At 47.2% G+C, this 22,143-nt stretch overlaps 1 protein-coding gene across 3 annotated transcripts in view; it reads left to right on the top strand.

Moving 5' to 3' along the window:
• Positions 1 to 22,143, top strand: part of LOC135055867 (threonine--tRNA ligase 1, cytoplasmic) — a 407,014-nt gene that overhangs the window by 227,438 nt on the left and 157,433 nt on the right. The gene's annotated exons all lie outside the window — the stretch shown is intronic.

Raw genomic sequence — 22,143 nt, 5'->3', positions numbered from 1 at the left:
CTAGTGACCAGTGACCTGACCACCAGTATATATAATATTAGTAGTATACTATCTCTTTATCAACCAGTCTATATTAGCAGCAGACACAGTACAGTGCGGTAGTTCACGGCTGTGGCTACCTCTGTGTCGGCACTCGGCAGCCCGTCCATAATTGTATATACCACCTAACCGTGGTTTTTTTTTCTTTCTTTATAGTCATACTAGTTACGAGTATACTATCTCTTTATCAACCAGTCTATATTAGCAGCAGACACAGTACAGTGCGGTAGTTCACGGCTGTGGCTACCTCTGTGTCGGCACTCGGCAGCCCGTCCATAATTGTATATACCACCTAACCGTGGTTTTTTTTTCTTTCTTTATACATACATACTAGTTACGAGTATACTATCTCTTTATCAACCAGTCTATATTAGCAGCAGACACAGTACAGTGCGGTAGTTCACGGCTGTGGCTACCTCTGTGTCGGCACTCGGCAGCCCGTCCATAATTGTATATACCACCTAACCGTGGTTTTTTTTTCTTTCTTTATACATACATACTAGTTACGAGTATACTATCTCTTTATCAACCAGTCTATATATTAGCAGCAGACACAGTACAGTGCGGTAGTTCACGGCTGTGGCTACCTCTGTGTCGGCACTCGGCAGCCCGTCCATAATTGTATATACCACCTAACCGTGGTTTTTTTTTCTTTCTTTATACATACATACTAGTTACGAGTATACTATCTCTTTATCAACCAGTCTATATATTAGCAGCAGACACAGTACAGTGCGGTAGTTCACGGCTGTGGCTACCTCTGTGTCGGCACTCGGCAGCCCGTCCATAATTGTATATACCACCTAACCGTGGTTTTTTTTTCTTTCTTTATACATACATACTAGTTACGAGTATACTATCTCTTTATCAACCAGTCTATATTAGCAGCAGACACAGTACAGTGCGGTAGTTCACGGCTGTGGCTACCTCTGTGTCGGCACTCGGCAGCCCGTCCATAATTGTATATACCACCTAACCGTGGTTTTTTTTTCTTTCTTTATACATACATACTAGTTACGAGTATACTATCTCTTTATCAACCAGTCTATATATTAGCAGCAGACACAGTACAGTGCGGTAGTTCACGGCTGTGGCTACCTCTGTGTCGGCACTCGGCAGCCCGTCCATAATTGTATATACCACCTAACCGTGGTTTTTTTTTCTTTCTTTATAGTCATACTAGTTACGAGTATACTATCTCTTTATCAACCAGTCTATATTAGCAGCAGACACAGTACAGTGCGGTAGTACACGGCTGTGGCTACCTCTGTGTCGGCACTCGGCAGCCCGTCCATAATTGTATATACCACCTAACCGTGGTTTTTTTTTCTTTCTTTATACATACATACTAGTTACGAGTATACTATCTCTTTATCAACCAGTCTATATTAGCAGCAGACACAGTACAGTGCGGTAGTTCACGGCTGTGGCTACCTCTGTGTCGGCACTCGGCAGCCTGTCCATAATTGTATATACCACCTAACCGTGGGTTTTTTTTCTTTCTTTATACATACATACTAGTTACGAGTATACTATCTCTTTATCAACCAGTCTATATATTAGCAGCAGACACAGTACAGTGCGGTAGTTCACGGCTGTGGCTACCTCTGTGTCGGCACTCGGCAGCCCGTCCATAATTGTATATACCACCTAACCGTGGTTTTTTTTTCTTTCTTTATACATACATACTAGTTACGAGTATACTATCTCTTTATCAACCAGTCTATATATTAGCAGCAGACACAGTACAGTGCGGTAGTTCACGGCTGTGGCTACCTCTGTGTCGGCACTCGGCAGCCCGTCCATAATTGTATATACCACCTAACCGTGGTTTTTTTTTCTTTCTTTATACATACATACTAGTTACGAGTATACTATCTCTTTATCAACCAGTCTATATATTAGCAGCAGACACAGTACAGTGCGGTAGTTCACGGCTGTGGCTACCTCTGTGTCGGCACTCGGCAGCCCGTCCATAATTGTATACTAGTATCCAATCCATCCATCTCCATTGTTTACCTGAGGTGCCTTTTAGTTGTGCCTATTAAAATATGGAGAACAAAAATGTTGAGGTTCCAAAATTAGGGAAAGATCAAGATCCACTTCCACCTCGTGCTGAAGCTGCTGCCACTAGTCATGGCCGAGACGATGAAATGCCAGCAACGTCGTCTGCCAAGGCCGATGCCCAATGTCATAGTACAGAGCATGTCAAATCCAAAACACCAAATATCAGTAAAAAAAGGACTCCAAAACCTAAAATAAAATTGTCGGAGGAGAAGCGTAAACTTGCCAATATGCCATTTACCACACGGAGTGGCAAGGAACGGCTGAGGCCCTGGCCTATGTTCATGGCTAGTGGTTCAGCTTCACATGAGGATGGAAGCACTCAGCCTCTCGCTAGAAAAATGAAAAGACTAAAGCTGGCAAAAGCAGTAGCACCGCAAAGAACTGTGCGTTCTTCGAAATCCCAAATCCACAAGGAGAGTCCGACTCCAATTGTGTCGGTTGCGATGCCTGACCTTCCCAACACTGGACGTGAAGAGCATGCGCCTTCCACCATTTGCACGCCCCCTGCAAGTGATGGAAGGAGCACCCGCAGTCCAGTTCCTGATAGTCAGATTGAAGATGTCAGTGTTGAAGTACACCAGGATGAGGAGGATATGGGTGTTGCTGGCGCTGGGGAGGAAATTGACCAGGAGGATTCTGATGGTGAGGTGGTTTGTTTAAGTCAGGCACCCGGGGAGACACCTGTTGTCCGTGGTAGGAATATGGCCGTTGACATGCCTGGTGAAAATACCAAAAAAATCAGCTCTTCGGTGTGGAAGTATTTCACCAGAAATGCGGACAACAGGTGTCAAGCCGTGTGTTCCCTTTGTCAAGCTGTAATAAGTAGGGGTAAGGACGTTAACCACCTCGGAACATCCTCCCTTATACGTCACCTGCAGCGCATTCATAATAAGTCAGTGACAAGTTCAAAAACTTTGGGTGACAGCGGAAGCAGTCCACTGACCAGTAAATCCCTTCCTCTTGTAACCAAGCTCACGCAAACCACCCCACCAACTCCCTCAGTGTCAATTTCCTCCTTCCCCAGGAATGCCAATAGTCCTGCAGGCAATGTCACTGGCAATTCTGACGAGTCCTCTCCTGCCTGGGATTCCTCCGATGCATCCTTGCGTGTAACGCCTACTGCTGCTGGCGCTGCTGTTGTTGCTGCTGGGAGTCGATGGTCATCCCAGAGGGGAAGTCGTAAGCCCACTTGTACTACTTCCAGTAAGCAATTGACTGTTCAACAGTCCTTTGCGAGGAAGATGAAATATCACAGCAGTCATCCTGCTGCAAAGCGGATAACTGAGGCCTTGACAACTATGTTGGTGTTAGACGTGCGTCCGGTATCCGCCGTTAGTTCACAGGGAACTAGACAATTTATTGAGGCAGTGTGCCCCCGTTACCAAATACCATCTAGGTTCCACTTCTCTAGGCAGGCGATACCGAGAATGTACACGGACGTCAGAAAAAGACTCACCAGTGTCCTAAAAAATGCAGTTGTACCCAATGTCCACTTAACCACGGACATGTGGACAAGTGGAGCAGGGCAGGGTCAGGACTATATGACTGTGACAGCCCACTGGGTAGATGTATGGACTCCCGCCGCAAGAACAGCAGCGGCGGCACCAGTAGCAGCATCTCGCAAACGCCAACTCTTTCCTAGGCAGGCTACGCTTTGTATCACCGCTTTCCAGAATACGCACACAGCTGAAAACCTCTTACGGCAACTGAGGAAGATCATCGCGGAATGGCTTACCCCAATTGGACTCTCCTGTGGATTTGTGGCATCGGACAACGCCAGCAATATTGTGTGTGCATTAAATATGGGCAAATTCCAGCACGTCCCATGTTTTGCACATACCTTGAATTTGGTGGTGCAGAATTTTTTAAAAAACGACAGGGGCGTGCAAGAGATGCTGTCGGTGGCCAGAAGAATTGCGGGACACTTTCGGCGTACAGGCACCACGTACAGAAGACTGGAGCACCACCAAAAACTACTGAACCTGCCCTGCCATCATCTGAAGCAAGAAGTGGTAACGAGGTGGAATTCAACCCTCTATATGCTTCAGAGGTTGGAGGAGCAGCAAAAGGCCATTCAAGCCTATACAATTGAGCACGATATAGTAGGTGGAATGCACCTGTCTCAAGCGCAGTGGAGAATGATTTCAACGTTGTGCAAGGTTCTGATGCCCTTTGAACTTGCCACACGTGAAGTCAGTTCAGACACTGCCAGCCTGAGTCAGGTCATTCCCCTCATCAGGCTTTTGCAGAAGAAGCTGGAGACATTGAAGGAGGAGCTAACACGGAGCGATTCCGCTAGGCATGTGGGACTTGTGGATGGAGCCCTTAATTCGCTTAACAAGGATTCACGGGTGGTCGATCTGTTGAAATCAGAGCACTACATTTTGGCCACCGTGCTCGATCCTAGATTTAAAGCCTACCTTGGATCTCTCTTTCCGGCAGACACAAGTCTGCTGGGGTTGAAAGACCTGCTGGTGACAAAATTGTCAAGTCAAGCGGAACGCGACCTGTCAACATCTCCTCCTTCACATTCTCCCGCAACTGGGGGTGCGAGGAAAAGGCTCAGAATTCCGAGCCCACCCGCTGGCGGTGATGCAGGGCAGTCTGGAGCGACTGCTGATGCTGACATCTGGTCCGGACTGAAGGACCTGACAACGATTACGGACATGTCGTCTACTGTCACTGCATATGATTCTCTCAACATTGATAGAATGGTGGAGGATTATATGAGTGACCGCATCCAAGTAGGCACGTCACACAGTCCGTACTTATACTGGCAGGAAAAAGAGGCAATTTGGAGGCCCTTGCACAAACTGGCTTTATTCTACCTAAGTTGCCCTCCCACAAGTGTGTACTCCGAAAGAGTGTTTAGTGCCGCCGCTCACCTTGTCAGCAATCGGCGTACGAGGTTACATCCAGAAAATGTGGAGAAGATGATGTTCATTAAAATGAATTATAATCAATTCCTCCGCGGAGACATTGACCAGCAGCAATTGCCTCCACAAAGTACACAGGGAGCTGAGATGGTGGATTCCAGTGGGGACGAATTGATAATCTGTGAGGAGGGGGATGTACACGGTGATATATCGGAGGGTGATGATGAGGTGGACATCTTGCCTCTGTAGAGCCAGTTTGTGCAAGGAGAGATTAATTGCTTCTTTTTTGGGGGGGGTCCAAACCAACCCGTCATATCAGTCACAGTCGTGTGGCAGACCCTGTCACTGAAATGATGGGTTGGTTAAAGTGTGCATGTCCTGTTTTGTTTATACAACATAAGGGTGGGAGGGCCCAAGGACAATTCCATCTTGCACCTCTTTTTTCTTTTCTTTTTCTTTGCGTCATGTGCTGTTTGGGGAGGGTTTTTTGGAAGGGCCATCCTGCGTGACACTGCAGTGCCACTCCTAGATGGGCCCGGTGTTTGTGTCGGCCACTAGGGTCGCTAGTCTTACTCACACAGTCAGCTACCTCATTGCGCCTCTTTTTTTCTTTGCGTCATGTGCTGTTTGGGGAGGGTTTTTTGGAAGGGACATCCTGCGTGACACTGCAGTGCCACTCCTAGATGGGCCCGGTGTTTGTGTCGGCCACTAGGGTCGCTAGTCTTACTCACACAGTCAGCTACCTCATTGCGCCTCTTTTTTTCTTTGCGTCATGTGCTGTTTGGGGAGTATTTTTTTGAAGGGCCATCCTGCGTGACACTGCAGTGCCACTCCTAGATGGGCCAGGTGTTTGTGTCGGCCACTTGGGTCGCTTATCTTAGTCACACAGCGACCTCGGTGCAAATTTTAGGACTAAAAATAATATTGTGAGGTGTGAGGTGTTCAGAATAGACTGAAAATGAGTATAAATTATGGTTATTGAGGTTAATAATACTATGGGATCAAAATGACCGCAAATTCAATGATTTAAGCTGTTTTTTAGTGTTTTTTGAAAAAAACACCCGAATCCAAAACACACCCGAATCCGACAAAAAAAATTCGGTGAGGTTTTGCCAAAACGCGGTCGAACCCAAAACACGGCCGCGGAACCGAACCCAAAACCAAAACACAAAACCCGAAAAATTTCAGGCGCTCATCTCTAAATAATAGTGTAATCCTGTAGGATTTAGCAACACAAAGGTGGTTTAAGGTTGCACTTACATTTTAGACAATGAGTAAAGGCATGTATCTCACTCAATTGTGAGTAATTTCTAGGATTTGGATGATCCTTTCCCTCCTCAAATAGGCCTCTAGTGATTGGTTGCTATGGCAACTTCTCCACTCTTTATCAGGCTTGACACATCTCTCCTATAGAGTCCTATATGAGGCACAAACTGACAAAAATGGTCACACCCCCAAACCTACAAACATGGTCCCTCATCCTAAACAGATGTATGTCTTAAGGTGGGTACACACTAATAGATATATCTGCAGATCAATTGATCTGCAGATATATCTATGGACGGATCGGGCAGTGTGTTGTGCATACACACTGCCCGATCCGTCGGGGACTGACGTCATGAACTGGGCGGGCGTGTACACACGCCCGCCCAGTTCAGCTGTCAATCACCGCCGGCCGCCGCAGCATGTGTACGGGCGGTCGGCCGACCGCCCCGTACACACACAGCGACGCGCCAATATATCGGTAGATATATTGGCCGTCGGCTGTGCTGCGCGGCCAACGCGATACGTCTGTGAACGACGGAGTTCACAGACGTATCGGCCGTACACACTGGCCGACGGTCCCGCGATATATCAGCCGTTCAAGAGAACGGCCGATATATCGACCAGTGTGTACGGGCCTTTAGGGGCACAAAAAATCTGTACAAAACGGTGTATTTTGCGGTATATAACTTTTCAACGCTGTAAAATCAGAATTATCTGCAGCATATTATACAGTACATTTAGGGGGGAATTCAAATATATGAAAAGTCGGTTGGGTGTCTGTTTTTTCCTGTCTATTAGATAGGAAAAAACAGGCACTCAACTGACTTTTCAAACAATTGAATATCCCCCTTAGAATGTAAGTAAAGATTTTCTCCAAAGAATCATGAAACCCATTAAATAAAAAAAAACAGAAGACTGTAATTTCAACTTACTTAACAAACCAACAGAAAAAAATACCACACATCAATCACTGCTTTAGACTTTCATAAAATTTGACTTCTAGGATTTTCTCTGCAGATACTCTTAAAATGTAACCTCCTAGAACCTCTGCTATCTGCCAGCATCTGCACTGAAAGTCTATGAGGATCCCTGCTCTGTTTTCTAGGCAAAAACTGTAATGCAGTTTATACTGACACACAGTGGACTGTATTCACCTTTCCCCATGACATACTGCCCATCTGCATTCCTTGGCCAATATTTACTAAAAAATCGCGTTTGTCCGATTTGTGTTTTTTTTTTTCTAAGTCCCAATCCGGGAATTCACTAAGCACCAATCTCGGCAGTGTTTGGACTATTCGTAATGGTTTGAATGTCAACGTTCCCAAATACGAATGAATAGACCATCGGTCAAACGCGGCTGTTATTACATAGAATACGGGAATTCACTATTCATTCGTATTTGGGTGTTAGTCTCTGAGTGCTCAAATGTGGTCGTATTTTTTTGCGATTCGTTAAAAAAAGCGGCAAAAAAATAGACCTGCTTTTTTCAGTCGTGTTTACATGTGTTGCAAATAAAAAATCACTCACACCTGAATTAGGATGCCTAGAAAAGGATGTTAGGCCCATTTCAATACACCTACACTCAGAAATGGCAGCAGGACTGTGGGCCAGTGATCTTTTGTGTGCTGTGGGATTCCTCAGACTCAGACATCAGCCTGTAAGTAACCAGGGCCAAGAAACTGAACATGGTCAGCAGGTTGTACAGGTTCCGCGGAGGCTGCGCAGGCCTCGTTTTTTTAGGGGGCGTTTAAACTTGAACGCATTGTCCGATGATAAGGTCATACAGATGTTCTGTCTAAATCGTAACAACATTTTCCTTCTGTATGACCTTGTCAAACTGGGCCTAGACCCTGAGACAGCACGCTCTCGCTCTGTCTCAGGCCTGCACAAACTCCTGGCTGTGTTGCACTTTCTGGCTACTGGCAGCTTTCAGGCTGTGTCTGGGGATGTCATAGGAATCTCACAGCCCTCATTTTCCAGAATCTTAACACAGGTGATGTATACCTCTTCTGTTTTGTGTTTGTTTTAATTTCTCGGTGGCCAGTTCTGTCCTAAAATCTCATGTTTATTGTTCTTTTAAATATACACACAGGTGTTGGCTGTTTTGCAGCCCCACATCGAGGCCTCAATCTGCTTCCCTACCCAGGAGTCTCAGTGGCATGCCGTCAGGGTAGATTTCTATGAGCTGGCTGGCATGCCCAATGTGCTTGGAGCCATAGATTGCACACACATTCAGCTGAGACCACCTAGGGGCAGGCAGCACATATATACAAACCGCCATTTCGAACACTCCACAAATGTGCAGGTGGTTTGTGATGCAAATCTCAAAATAATGAGTGTTGTTGCTGGTTACCCTGGGGGCTGCCATGACTCCTTCATCCTCAGTCAGTCATCCCTCTTGATAAGTTTGAGGACGGACAAATGCCAGATGGATGGCTGCTGGGTATGTAATTTGATATGTGTAGGCCTGCGTATACTTTGTCCAAATACAGGTGCAGATGTATTAACCTGTAGAAGGCATAAGGAAGTGAGAAACCAGTGATCTGTGCAAGGTGAGAAAGGCACCAGCCAATCAGCTCCAATATGTATATGAACATTTAGGAACAGATTGTCTGCTGCCTTTATTACCTTCCACATATCACTGGTTTTTCACTTCCTTATGCCTTCTACAGGTTAATACATCTGCCCCACAGTGTGTTACTTATGTGTTGCTGTATCTTAACATGATTCACGTTACTATATCTGTCTTTTAGGTGATGGAGGATATGGCTGTTTCTCTTGGCTTCTAACTCCATTGTCCCGACCTGATACCCCTGCTGAACACAATTACAATCATGCACATAAGTCCACGTGGAATGTGATAGAAAGATGTTTTGGTGTGCTGAAATCTAGGTTTCGGTGTCTGGATAAGTCTGGTGGCCTTTTGTTGCATAGTCCCTCCAAGGTGACTCAAATTGTGTTCTGCTGCTGCTTTCTTCATAATATGTGTTTGCAACAACATCTGCAACATGTTGAGGAGGAGGAGGAGGAAGAAAGCAGCCAGCAAGCAGAGGAATTAGAGACATCTGGTGATACTTGGAGTACAGATGTAGGGAGGCAGGTTAGGCAAGAGATCATCAATCGCTATTTCTAAGGTAAACTTGGTTTGCTTATTTCATTTGTTGTGTAATCATAAATAGATGTTTTGCCTTTTTTTTCCCAAAACCATTACTCAGAATGTGTTTGTCTCCTTGACACATACAAACAAACCCTCGCTTTATGAAAAACAAATGTCGCATGTGAATTGTGTGTATTTTTATTCTCAAAACAACAGATTATGAGTGGCATGCATTAAGTCTGGATAAGTGATCGTAAACTTGCAGTGCTAATTTCTTACAAGCCCACATAATCCATTTAGTATTTCACTTTATCATTGTGTGTAACGTACTAATGCACAGGTTCCCAAACTTGACCCTCAGGACCACACACAGTGCATGTTTTTCACGTAACCCAGTAGAAGCACAGGTGTATGAATTACTCACAGACATATGTTAAAAGGTTCACAGGTGGAGCTAATTATGTCACTTGTGATTCTGTGAGGAGACTTGCAAAACATGCACTGTGTGGGTTCCTGAGGGCCGAGTTTGAGAACCTGTGTTCCCAAAAAACACTCCTCAACATATAATATGTTAGCCTTGAGGAATACATGTGTCCCTATGTGTGATGCACCATCATATTTAAGACACACAAACTTACTGTAATCAGGAATAATTTATTTCCTAATGTTTGATGCTGTAAACTTGATGATGTGTAAGTAAATACACAGTTTGCCACACATATACATTATTATACACATTCTTTGATTTTTTTTATGTAAAAGTACATATTTGTTTGTTTCAGCATCATGTGTAAAAACATTCTTACTAATTTTTAACACACACAAACATGTCCCAACAACAATGACATTCATTTTGACAATGTTTTTAAAACAAAACAAAGGCAACATATTACAAGTTTTTTACGCAACTCAATTGTGTTCTTCTTGTAATGTTGTATAGAGAAGAAAGCTATGTATCAATAACATTGTAATTTGGATTGTCTGCAGGAAAAGAGAATGATTGGAATCTAGAAAGAGTAATGATTAGAAAAAATAAGATTTTACTCACCGGTAAATCTATTTCTCGTAGTCCGTAGTGGATGCTGGGAACTCCGAAAGGACCATGGGGAATAGCGGCTCCGCAGGAGACTGGGCACAACTAAAGAAAGCTTTTAGGTCACCTGGTGTGCACTGGCTCCTCCCACTATGACCCTCCTCCAAGCCTCAGTTAGGACACTGTGCCCGGACGAGCTGACATAATAAGGAAGGATTTTGAATCCCGGGTAAGACTCTTACCAGCCACACCAATCACACCGTATAACTCGTGATACCATACCCAGTTTAACAGTATGAAAACAACTGAGCCTCTCAACAGATGGCTCAACAATAACCCTTTAGTTAACAATAACTATGTACAAGTATTGCAGACAATCCGCACTTGGGACGGGCGCCCAGCATCCACTACGGACTACGAGAAATAGATTTACCGGTGAGTAAAATCTTATTTTCTCTGACGTCCTAGTGGATGCTGGGAACTCCGAAAGGACCATGGGGGATAGCGGGCTCCGAAGGAGGCTGGGCACTCTAGAAAGATTTATGACTACCTGGTGTGCACTGGCTCCTCCCACTATGACCCTCCTCCAAGCCTCAGTTAGATCTTGTGCCCGGCCGAGGTTGGATGCACATTAGGGGCTCTCCTGAGCCTCTAGAAAGAAAGTATAGAATTAGGTTTTTTATTTTCAGTGAGACCTGCTGGCAACAGGCTCACTGCAGCGAGGGACTAAGGGGAGAAGAAGCGAACCTGCCTGCTTGCAGCCAGCTTGGGCTTCTTAGGCTACTGGACACCATTAGCTCCAGAGGGATCGACCGCAGGCCCAGTCCTTGGTGTTCGGTCCCGGAGCCGCGCCGCCGTCCCCCTTACAGAGCCAGAAGCAAGAAGAGGTCCGGAAAATCGGCGGCAGAAGACATCAGTCTTCACCAAGGTAGCGCACAGCACTGCAGCTGTGCGCCATTGCTCCTCATACACACTTCACACTCCGGTCACTGAGGGTGCAGGGCGCTGGGGGGGGGCGCCCTGAGAAGCAATAATAACACCTTGGCTGGCAAAAATACCACAATATATAGCCCCAGAGTCTATATATGTGGTAAATACCCCTGCCAGAATCCAGAAAAAAGCGGGAGAATAGGCCGCGGAAAAGGGGCGGAGCTATCTCCCTCAGACACACTGGCGCCATTTTCTCTTCACAGTGCAGCTGGAAGAAAGCTCCCCAGGCTCTCCCCTGTAGTTTTCAGGCTCAAAGGGTTAAAAAGAGAGGGGGGGCACTAAATTTAGGCGCAATATTGTATATACAAGCAGCTATGGGGGAAAATTCACTCAGTTATAGTGTTAATCCCCACATTATATAGCGCTCTGGTGTGTGCTGGCATACTCTCTCTCTGTCTCCCCAAAGGGCTTTGTGGGGTCCTGTCCTCAGTCAGAGCATTCCCTGTGTGTGTGCGCGGTGTGTCGGTACGGCTGTGTCGACATGTTTGAGGAGGAGGCTTATATAGTGACGGAGCAGATGCCGATAAATGTGATGTCGCCCCCTGTGGGGCCGACACCAGAGTGGATGGTTAGGTGAAAGGTATTAACCGACAGTGTCAACTCCTTACATAAAAGGGTGGATGACGTAACAGCTGTGGGACAGCCGGCTTCTCAGCCCGCGCCTGCCCAGGTGTCTCAAAGGCCATCAGGGGCTCAAAAACGCCCGCTCATTCAGATGGCAGACACAGATGTCGACACGGAGTCTGACTCCAGTGTCGACAAGGTTGAGACATATACACAATCCACTAGGAACATCCGTGACTTGATCCCGGCAATAAAAAATGTGTTACACATTTCTGACATTAACCTCTAAAAATGGGTTTTTATGTTTGGAGAAAAAGCAGGCAGTGTTTTGTTCCCCCATCAGATGAATGAATGAAGTGTGTGAAAAGCGTGGGTTCCCCCTGATAAGAAACTGGTAATTTCTAAAAAGTTACTGATGGCGTACCTTTTCCCGCCAGAGGATAAGTTACGCTGGGAGATATCCCCTAGGGTGGATAAGGCGCTCACACGGTTGTCAAAATAGGTGGCACTGCCGTTTTAGGAACGGCCACTTTGAAGGTACCTGTTGATAAAAAGCAGGAGGCTATCCTGAAGTCTGTATTTACACACTCAGGTACTAGACTGAAACCTGCAGAGCGTGCTGCTGCAGCGTGGTCGGTGACCCTGTCAAACATACTAGTTTGCTAACATGAGAACATATTAAAGACGTCGTCTTATATATGAGGGATGCACAGAGGGATATTTTGCCGGCTGGCATCCAAAATGAATGTAATGTCCATTCTGTCAGGAGGGTATTAGAGACCTGTCACTGGACAGGTGATGCTGACTTTAAAAGGCGCATAGAGATTCTGCCTTATAAGGGTGAGGAATTATTTGGGGATGGTCTCTGGGACCTCGTATCCGCAGCAACAGCTGGGAAGAAATATTTTTACCTCAGTTTTCCTCACAGACTAAGAAAGCACTGTATTATCAGGTACAGTCCTTTCGGCTTCAGAAAAGCAAGCGGGTCAAAGGCGCTTCCTTTCTGTACAGAGACAAGGGAAGAGGGAAAAAGCTGCACCAGTCAGCCTGTTCCCAGAATCATAATTCTTCTCTCGCTTCCTCTGAGTCCACAGCATGACGCGGGGGCTCCACAGGTGTAGCCAGGTACGGTGGGGGGCCGTCTAAAAAATTTCAGCGATCAGTGGGCTCGCTCACAGGTGGATCCCTGTTTCATTCAAGTAGTATTTCAGGGGTACAAGCTGGAATTCGAGATGTCTTCCCCCCGCCGTTTCCTCAAATATGCCTTGCCGACAACTCCCTCAGGCAGGGAGGCTGTGCTAGAGGCAATTAATAAGCTGTATTCCCATCAGGTAATACTTAAGGTGCCCCTACTTCAACAAGGACGGGGTTACTATTCCACACGGTTTGGGGTACCGAAACCGCATGGTTCGGTGTGACCCTTTTTTATATTTAAAATCCTTGAACACATACATAAAAAAATTCAAGTTCAAGATGGAATCGCTCAGGGCGGTTATTGCAAGCCTGGACGAGGGGGATTACATGGTATCCCGGGACATCAAGGATGCTTACCTGCATGTCCCCATTTACTATCCTCGCCAGGAGTACCTCAGATTTGTGGTACAGGATTACCATTACCAAGTCCAGACTCTGCCGTTTGGACTGTACATGGCACCGAGGGTGTTACCAAGGTAATGGCCGGAATGATGATACTCCTTCGAAAAAGGGGAGTTTTTAATGATCCCGTACTTGGACAATCTCCTTATAAGGGCGAGGTCCAAGGAGCAGTTGCTAGTCGGGGTAGCACTATTTTGGAAAGTGCTACAACAGCACGGTTGGATTCTAAACAGTCCAAAGACACAGCTGTTTCCTACGACACGTCTACTGTTCCTGGGGATGGTTCTGGACACAGACCAGAAATAAGTGTTTCTCCCGGAGGAGAAAGCCAATGAGCTGTCATCTCTAGTCAGAGACCTCCTGAAGCCAAAACAGTTATCGGTGCATCATTGCACGCGAGTCCTGGGAAAAATGATAGCTTCCTACGAAGCAATCCCATTCGGCAGGTTCCATGCAAGAACTTTTCAGGGGGACCTGTTAGACAAGTGGTCCGGATCACATCTTCAGATGCATCGGCTGATAACCCTGTCTCCAAGGACCAGGGTATCTCTACTGTAGTGGCTGCAGAGTGCCCATCTTCAAGAGGGCCGCAGGTTCGACATACAGGACTAGGTCCTAGTGACCATGGATGCCAGCCTTTGAGGCTGGGGGGCAGTCACACAGGGAAGAAGCTTCCAGGGACTTTGGTCAAGTCAGGTGACTTCCCTACATAAATATTCTGGAACTGAGGGCCATTTACAATGCCCTAAGTCAGGCAAGGCCTCTGCTTCAAAACCGGCCGGTCCTGATCCAATCAGACAACATCACGGCAGTCGCCCATGTAAACCAACAGGGCGGCACAAGAAGCAGGATGGCGATTGCAGAAGCCACAAGGATTCTCCGATGGGCGGAAAATCATGTGTTAGCACTGTCAGCAGTGTTCATTCCCGGAGTGGACAACTGGGAAGCAGATCTTCTCAGCAGACACGACTTCCACCCGAGAGAGTGGGGACTTCATCCAGAAGTCTTCCAAAGGATTGTACACCATTGGGAAAGGCCACAGGTGGACATGAAGGCGTCCCGCCTCAACAAAATGCTATAAAAGATATTGCGCCAGGTCAAGGGACCTGCAGGCGATAGCTGTGGACGCTCTGGTAACACCGTGGGTGTACCAGTCGGTTTATGTGTTCCCCCCTCTGCCTCTCATACCAAAGGTACTGAGAATAATAAGAAGGCGAGGAGTAAGAACGATACTCGTGGTTCCGGATTGGCCAAGAAGAGCCTGGTACCCAGAACTTCAAGAAATTATATCAGAGGACCCATGGCCTCTGCCGCTCAGACAGGACCTGCTGCAGCAGGGGCCCTGTCTGTTCCAAGACTTACCGCGGCTACGTTTTGATGGCATGGCGGTTGAACGCCGGATCCTAAAGGAAAAGGGCATTCCGGAGGAAGTCATTCCTACGCTGATTCAAGCCAGGAAAGATGTAACTGCAAAACATTATCACCGCATATGGCGGAAATATGTTGCTTGGTGTGAGGCCACAAAAGGCCCCAACAGAGGAATTTCAACTAGGTCGATTTCTGCATTTCCTACAAGCAGGAGTGTCTATGGGCCTAAAATTAGGCTCCATTAAGATACAGATCTCGGCTCTGTCGATTTTCTTCCAGAAAGAATTAGCTTCAGTACCTGAAGTTCAGACATTGTAAAAGGAGTGCTGCATATTCAGCCCCCGGTTGTGCCTCCAGTGGCACCTTGGGATCTCAACGTGGTGTTGAGTTTCTTAAAATCACATTGGTTTGAACCACTAAAAACCGTGGATCTAAAATATCTCACGCGGAAAGTGGTCATGCTATTGGCCTTGGCTTCGGCCAGGCGTGTATCAGAATTGGCGGCTTTGTCATATAAAAGTCCTTATCTGATTTTCCATATGGATAGGGCAGAATTGAGGACTCGTCCCCAGTTTCTCCCTAAGGTGGTATCAGTTTTTCACTTGAACCAACCTATTGTGGTGCCTGCGGCTACTAGGGACTTGAAGGATTCCAAGTTACTGGACGTAGTCAGGGCCTTGAAAAATTATGTTTCCAGGACGGCTAGAGTCAAGAAAATTGACTCGCTATTTATCCTGTATGCACCCAACAGGCTGGGTGCTCCTGCTTCTAAGCAGACTATCGCTCGCTGGATTTGTGACACGATTCAGCAGGCGCATTCTGCGGCTGGACTGCCGCATCCTAAATCAGTGAAAGCCCATTCCACAGGGAAGGTGGGCTCATCTTGGGCGGCTGCCCGAGGGGTCTCGGCTTTACAACTTTGCCGAGCTGTTACTTGGTCAGGGGCAAACACGTTTGCAAAATTCTACAAATTTGATACCCTGGCTGAGGAGGACCTTGAGTTCTCTCATTCGGTGCTGCAGAGTCATCCGCACTCTCCCGCCCGTTTGGGAGCTTTGGTATAATCCCCATGGTCCTTTCGGAGTTCCCAGCATCCACTAGGACGTCAGAGAAAATAAGATTTACTCACCGGTAAATCTATTTCTCGTAGTCCGTAGTGGATGCTGGGCGCCCATCCCAAGTGCGGATTGTCTGCAATACTTGTAAATAGTTATTGCTAACTAAAGGGTTATTGTTGAGCCATCTGTTGAGAGGCTCAGTTGTTTTCATACTGTCAAACTGGATATAGTATCACGAGTTGTACGGTGTGATTGGTGTGGCTGGTATGAGTCTTACCCGGGATTCAAAATCCTTCCTTATTATGTCAGCTCGTCCGGGCACAGTGTCCTAACTGAGGCTTGGAGGAGGGTCATAGTGGGAGGAGCCAGTGCACACCAGGTAGTCATAAATCTTTCTAGAGTGCCCAGCCTCCTTCGGAGCCCGCTATCCCCCATGGTCCTTTCGGAGTTCCCAGCATCCACTATGGACTACGAGAAATAGATTTACCGGTGAGTAAAATCTTATTTTCTCTGACGTCCTAGTGGATGCTGGGAACTCCGAAAGGACCATGGGGATTATACCAAAGCTCCCAAACGGGCGGGAGAGTGCGGATGACTCTGCAGCACCGAATGAGAGAACTCAAGGTCCTCCTCAGCCAGGGTATCAAATTTGTAGAATTTTGCAAACGTGTTTGCCCCTGACCAAGTAGCAGCTCAGCAAAGTTGTAAAGCCGAGACCCCTCGGGCAGCCGCCCAAGATGAGCCCACCTTCCTTGTGGAATGGGCTTTTACTGATTTAGGATGCGGCAGTCCAGCCGCAGAATGCGCCAGCTGAATTGTGCTACAAATCCAGCGAGCAATAGTCTGCTTAGAAGCAGGAGCACCCAGCTTGTTGGGTGCATACAGGATAAATAGCGAGTCAGTTTTCCTGACTCTAGCCGTCCTGGAAACATAAATTTTCAAGGCCCTGACTACGTCCAGCAACTTGGAATTCTCCAAGTCCCTAGTAGCCGCAGGCACCACAATAGGTTGGTTCAAGTGAAAAGCTGATACCACCTTAGGGAGAAACTGGGGACGAGTCCTCAATTCTGCCCTATCCATATGGAAAATCAGATAAGGGCTTTTACATGACAAAGCCGCCAATTCTGACACACGCCTGGCTGAAGCCAAGGCCAATAACATGACCACTTTCCACGTGAGATATTTTAGATCCACGGTTTTAAGTGGCTCAAACCAATGTGATTTTAAGAAACTCAACACCACGTTGAGATCCCAAGGTGCCACTGGAGGCACAAAAGGGGCTGAATATGCAGCACTCCCTTAACAAACGTCTGAACTTCAGGTAGTGAAGCTAGTTCTTTCTGGAAGAAAATCGACAGAGCCGAGATCTGTACCTTAATGGAGCCTAATTTCAGGCCCATAGTCACTCCTGCTTGTAGGAAATGCAGAAATCGACCCAGTTGAAATTCTTTTTGGCCTCACACCAAGCAACATACATCCGCCATATGCGGTGATAATGCTTTGCAGTTACATCTTTCCTGGCTTTAATCAGCGTAGGAATGACTTCCTCCGGAATGCCCTTTTCCTTCAGGATCCGGCGTTCAACCGCCATGCCGTCAAACGCAGCCGCGGTAAGTCTTGGAACAGACAGGGCCCCTGCTGCAGCAGGTCCTGTCTGAGCGGCAGAGACCATGGGTCCTCTGAGATCATCTCTTAAAGTTCCGGGTACCACGCTCGTCTTGGCCAATCCGGAACCACGAGTATTGTTCTTACTCCTCGTTTTCTTATTATTCTCAGTACCCTTGGTATGAGAGGTAGAGGAGGGAACACATAAACTGACTGGTACACCCACGGTGTCACTAGAGCGTCCACAGCTATCGCCTGAGGGTCCCTTGACCTGACGCAATATCTCTCTAGTTTTTTGTTTAGGCGGGACGCCATCATGTCCACCTGTGGCCTTTCCCAACGGTTTACCAACAGTTGGAAGACTTCTGGATGAAGTCCCCACTCTCCCGGGTGTAGGTCGTGTCCGCTGAGGAAGTCTGCTTCCCAGTTGTCCACTCCCGGAATGAACACTGCTGACAGTGCTAAGACGTGATTTTCCGCCCATCGGAGAATCCTTGTGGCTTCTGCCATCGCCATCCTGCTTCTTGTGCCGCCCTGTCGGTTTACATGGGCGACTGCCGTGATGTTGTCTGATTAGATCAGTACCGGCTGGTTTTGAAGCAGAGGCCTTGCCAGACTTAGGGCATTGTAAATGGCCCTCAGTTCCAGAATATTTATGTGTAGGGACGACTCCTGACTTGACCAAAGTCCTTGGAAATTTCTTCCCTGTGTGACTGCCCCCCAGCCTCGAAGGCTGGCATCCGTGGTTACCAGGACCCAGTCCTGTATGCCGAATCTGCGGCCCTCTTGAAGATGAGCACTCTGCAGCCACCACAGTAGAGATACCCTGGTCCTTGGAGACAGGGTTATCAGCCGATGCATCTGAAGATGCGATCCCGACCACTTGTCCAAGAGGTCCCACTGAAAGGTTCTTGCATGGAACCTGCCGAATGGAATTTTGCTTCGTAAGAAGCTACCATTTTTCCCAGGACTCGTGTGCAGTGATGCACCGATACCTGTTTTGGTTTCAGGAGGTTTCTGACTAGAGATGACAGCTCCTTGGCTTTCTCCTGCGGGAGAAACACTTTTTTCTGTTCTGTGTCCAGAACCATCCCCAGGAACAGTAGGCGTGTGGTAGGAACCAGCTGTGACTTTGGAATGTATAGAATCCATCCGTGCTGTTGTAGCACTTCCCGAGATAGTGCTACTCCGACCAACAACTGCTCCTTGGACCTCGCCTTTATAAGGAAATCGTCCAAGTACGGGATAATTAAAACTTCCTTTCTCGAAGGAGTATAATCATTTCTGCCATTACCTTGGTAAAGACCCTCGGTGCCGTGGACAGTCCAAACGGCAGTGTTTGGAATTGGTAATGGCAATCCTGTACCACAAATCTGAGGTACTCCTGGTGAGGATGGTAAATGGGGACATGTAGGTAAGCCTCCTTGATGTCCAGGGATACCATGTAATCCCCCTCCTCCAGGCTTGCAATAATCGCCCTGAGCGATTCCATCTTGAACTTGAATTTTTATGTGTTCAAGGATTTCAAATATAAAATGGGTCTCACCGAACCGTCCGGTTTCGGTACCACAAACAGTGTGGAATAGTAACCCCGTCCTTGTTGAAGTAGGGGCACCTTGACTATCACCTGCTGGGAATACAGCTTGTGAATTGCCTCTAGCACAGTCTCCCTGCCTGAGGGAGTTGTCGGCAAGGCAGATTTGAGGAAACGGCGGGGGGGAGACGCCTCGAATTCCAGCTTGTACCCCTGAAATACTACTTGAAGGATCTAGGGATCCACCTGTGAGCGAGCCCACTGATCGCTGAAATTATTGAGGCGGCCCCCCACCGTACCTGGCTACGCCTGTGGAGCCCCCCCGTCATGCGGTGGACTCAGAGGAAGCGGGGGAAGAATTTTGATTCTGGGAACTGGCTGACTGGTGCAGCTTTTTCCCTCTTCCCTCGTTTTACACGCTTGCATTTCTGAAGCCGAAAGGACTGTACCTGATAATACAGTGCTTTCTGAGGCTGTGAGGAAACCTGAGGTAGAAAAAATTTCTTCCCAGCTGTTGCTGTGGATACGAGGTCCCAGAGACCATCCCCAAACAATTCCTCACCCTTATAAGGCTCTATGTGCCTTTTAAAGTCAGCATCACCTGTCCAGTGTCGGGTCTCTAATATCCTCCTGACCGAATGGACATTGCATTAATTCTGGATGCCAGCCGGCAAAATATCCCTCTGTGCATCCCTCATATATAAGACGACGTCTTATGTTCGCAAACTAGTATCCCTGTTTGACAGGGTTACAGACCACGCTGCAGCAGCACTATCTGCAGGTCTCAGTCTAGTACTTGAGTGTGTAAATACAGACTTCAGGATAGCCTCCTGCTTTTTATCAGCAGGTACCTTCAAAGTGGCCGTATCCTAAGACGGCAGTGCCACCTTTTTTGACAAACGTGTGAGCGCCTTATCCACCCTAGGGGATATCTCCCAGCGTAACTTATCCTCTGGCGGGAAAGGGTACGCCATCAGTAACTTTTTAGAAATTACCAGTTTCTTATCGGGGGAACCCACGCTTTTTCACACTTCATTCACTCATTTGATGGGGGAACAAAACACTGCCTGCTTTTTCTCCCCAAACATAAAACACTTTTTTTTTTTTTTTTTAGTGGTACTTGGGTTAATGTCAGAAATGTGTAACACATTTTTTTTTTATTGCCGGGATCATGTAACGGATGTTCCTAGTGGATTGTGTATATGTCTCAACCTCGTCGACACTGGAGTCAGACTCCGTGTCGACATCTGTGTCTGCCATCTGAGGGAGCGGGCGTTTTTGAGCCCCTGATGGCCTTTGAGACGCCTGGGCAGGCGCGGGCTGAGAAGCCGGCTGTCCCATAGCTGTTACGTCATCCAGCCTTTTATGTAAGGAGTTGACACTGTCGGTTTATACCTTCCACCTATCCATCCACTCTGGTGTCGGCCCCCAGGGGGCGACATCACATTTATCGGCATCTGCTCTGCCATCACATAAGCCTCCTCATCAAACGGGTCGACACAGCCGTACCGACACACCGCACACACACAGGGAATGCTCTGACTGAGGACAGGACCCCACACAGCCCTTTGGGGAGACAGAGAGAGAGTATGCCAGCACACACCAGAGCGCTATATAATTTAGGGATTAACACTATATTGAGTGAATTTTTCCCAATACCTGCTTGTATATACAATATTGCGCCTAAATTTAGTGCCCCCCCTCTCTTTTTAACCCTTTGAGCCTGAAAACTACAGGGGAGAGCCTGGGGAGCTGTCTTCCAGTTGCACTGTGAAGAGAAAATGGCGCCAGTGTGCTGAGAGAGATAGCTCCGCCCCTTTTTCGCTGACTTTTCTCCCGCTTTTTTATGGATTCTGGCAGGGGTATTTATCACATATATAGCCTCTGGGGCTATATATTGTGATATATATGCCAGCCAAGGTGTTTTTATTGCTGCTCAGGGCGCCCCCCCCAGCGCCCTGCACCCTCAGTGACCGGAGTGTGAAGTGTGCATGAGGAGCAATGGCGCACGTGCGCTACCTTGGTGAAGACTGATGTCTTCTGCCGCCGATTTTCCGGACCTCTTCTTGCTTCTGGCTCTGTAAGGGGGACGGCGGCGCGGCTCCGGGACCGAACACCAAGGCCAGTTCCATGCGGTCGATCCCTCTGGAGCTAATGGTGTCCAGTAGCCTAAGAAGCCCAAGCTAGCTGCAAGCAGGTAGGTTCGCTTCTTCTCCCCTTAGTCCCTCGCTGCAGTGAGCCTGTTGCCAGCAGGTCTCACTGTAAAATAAAAAACCTAATTATATACTTTCTTTCTAGAAGCTCAGGAGAGCCCCTAGTGTGCATCCAACCTCGGCCGGGCACAAAATCTAACTGAGGCTTGGAGGAGGGTCATAGTGGGAGGAGCCAGTGCACACCAGGTGACCTAAAAGCTTTCTTTAGTTGTGCCCAGTCTCCTGCGGAGCCGCTATTCCCCATGGTCCTTTCGGAGTTCCCAGCATCCACTAGGACGTCAGAGAAAAATCAAGTGGTCAGTTTACTTCCTGCTAACATGTATGTGTGGCTCCATCAACATTTCCCTCCTCCAATACCCCCAAAAAATGGTAAAGAATAAATGTGCTTACAAATTTTTTGATTTTGTTTGTAGCACTTATAATTAATGATGTTGAATAAAGTGTCAAGGAGCTAAGTGTTATATATTTTTCACCAAAAATACACTTACTAACTATTTTGAGTTACTTATCCCACATGTCTAACTTGTATTTTTTTTCACGTTTTTTTTGGTGGCTGCTTGTCCTGCCCTTTGCCTTTAGCACTGTCATGTTGTCGTGCTCTGGTGGAGCGTCTTGGTGGTGATGAGACTGGCGTGATATTTGGAGTAGTCGTACCAGAACTGCTGCTTGTTTGCTGTTGGTGCATGCATCTGAGTGTTTCATTCAGGTTAGTGAGGGTGGCATTGAGTTCACGTGTAGCAGCATTTTGATTGTCTACTATTCGGAATAAACTTTCACTAATCTTTTGATTGTTTTGAAAAATGCTCATATAACTTTGCTGTTGTCTGTGCTGTTCTT

The sequence above is a fragment of the Pseudophryne corroboree genome, chromosome 1, assembly GCF_028390025.1.
Source record: "Pseudophryne corroboree isolate aPseCor3 chromosome 1, aPseCor3.hap2, whole genome shotgun sequence".
In the NCBI taxonomy this organism is placed as follows: domain Eukaryota; kingdom Metazoa; phylum Chordata; class Amphibia; order Anura; family Myobatrachidae; genus Pseudophryne; species Pseudophryne corroboree.
This window is presented reverse-complemented; position numbering and strand designations above follow the sequence as displayed.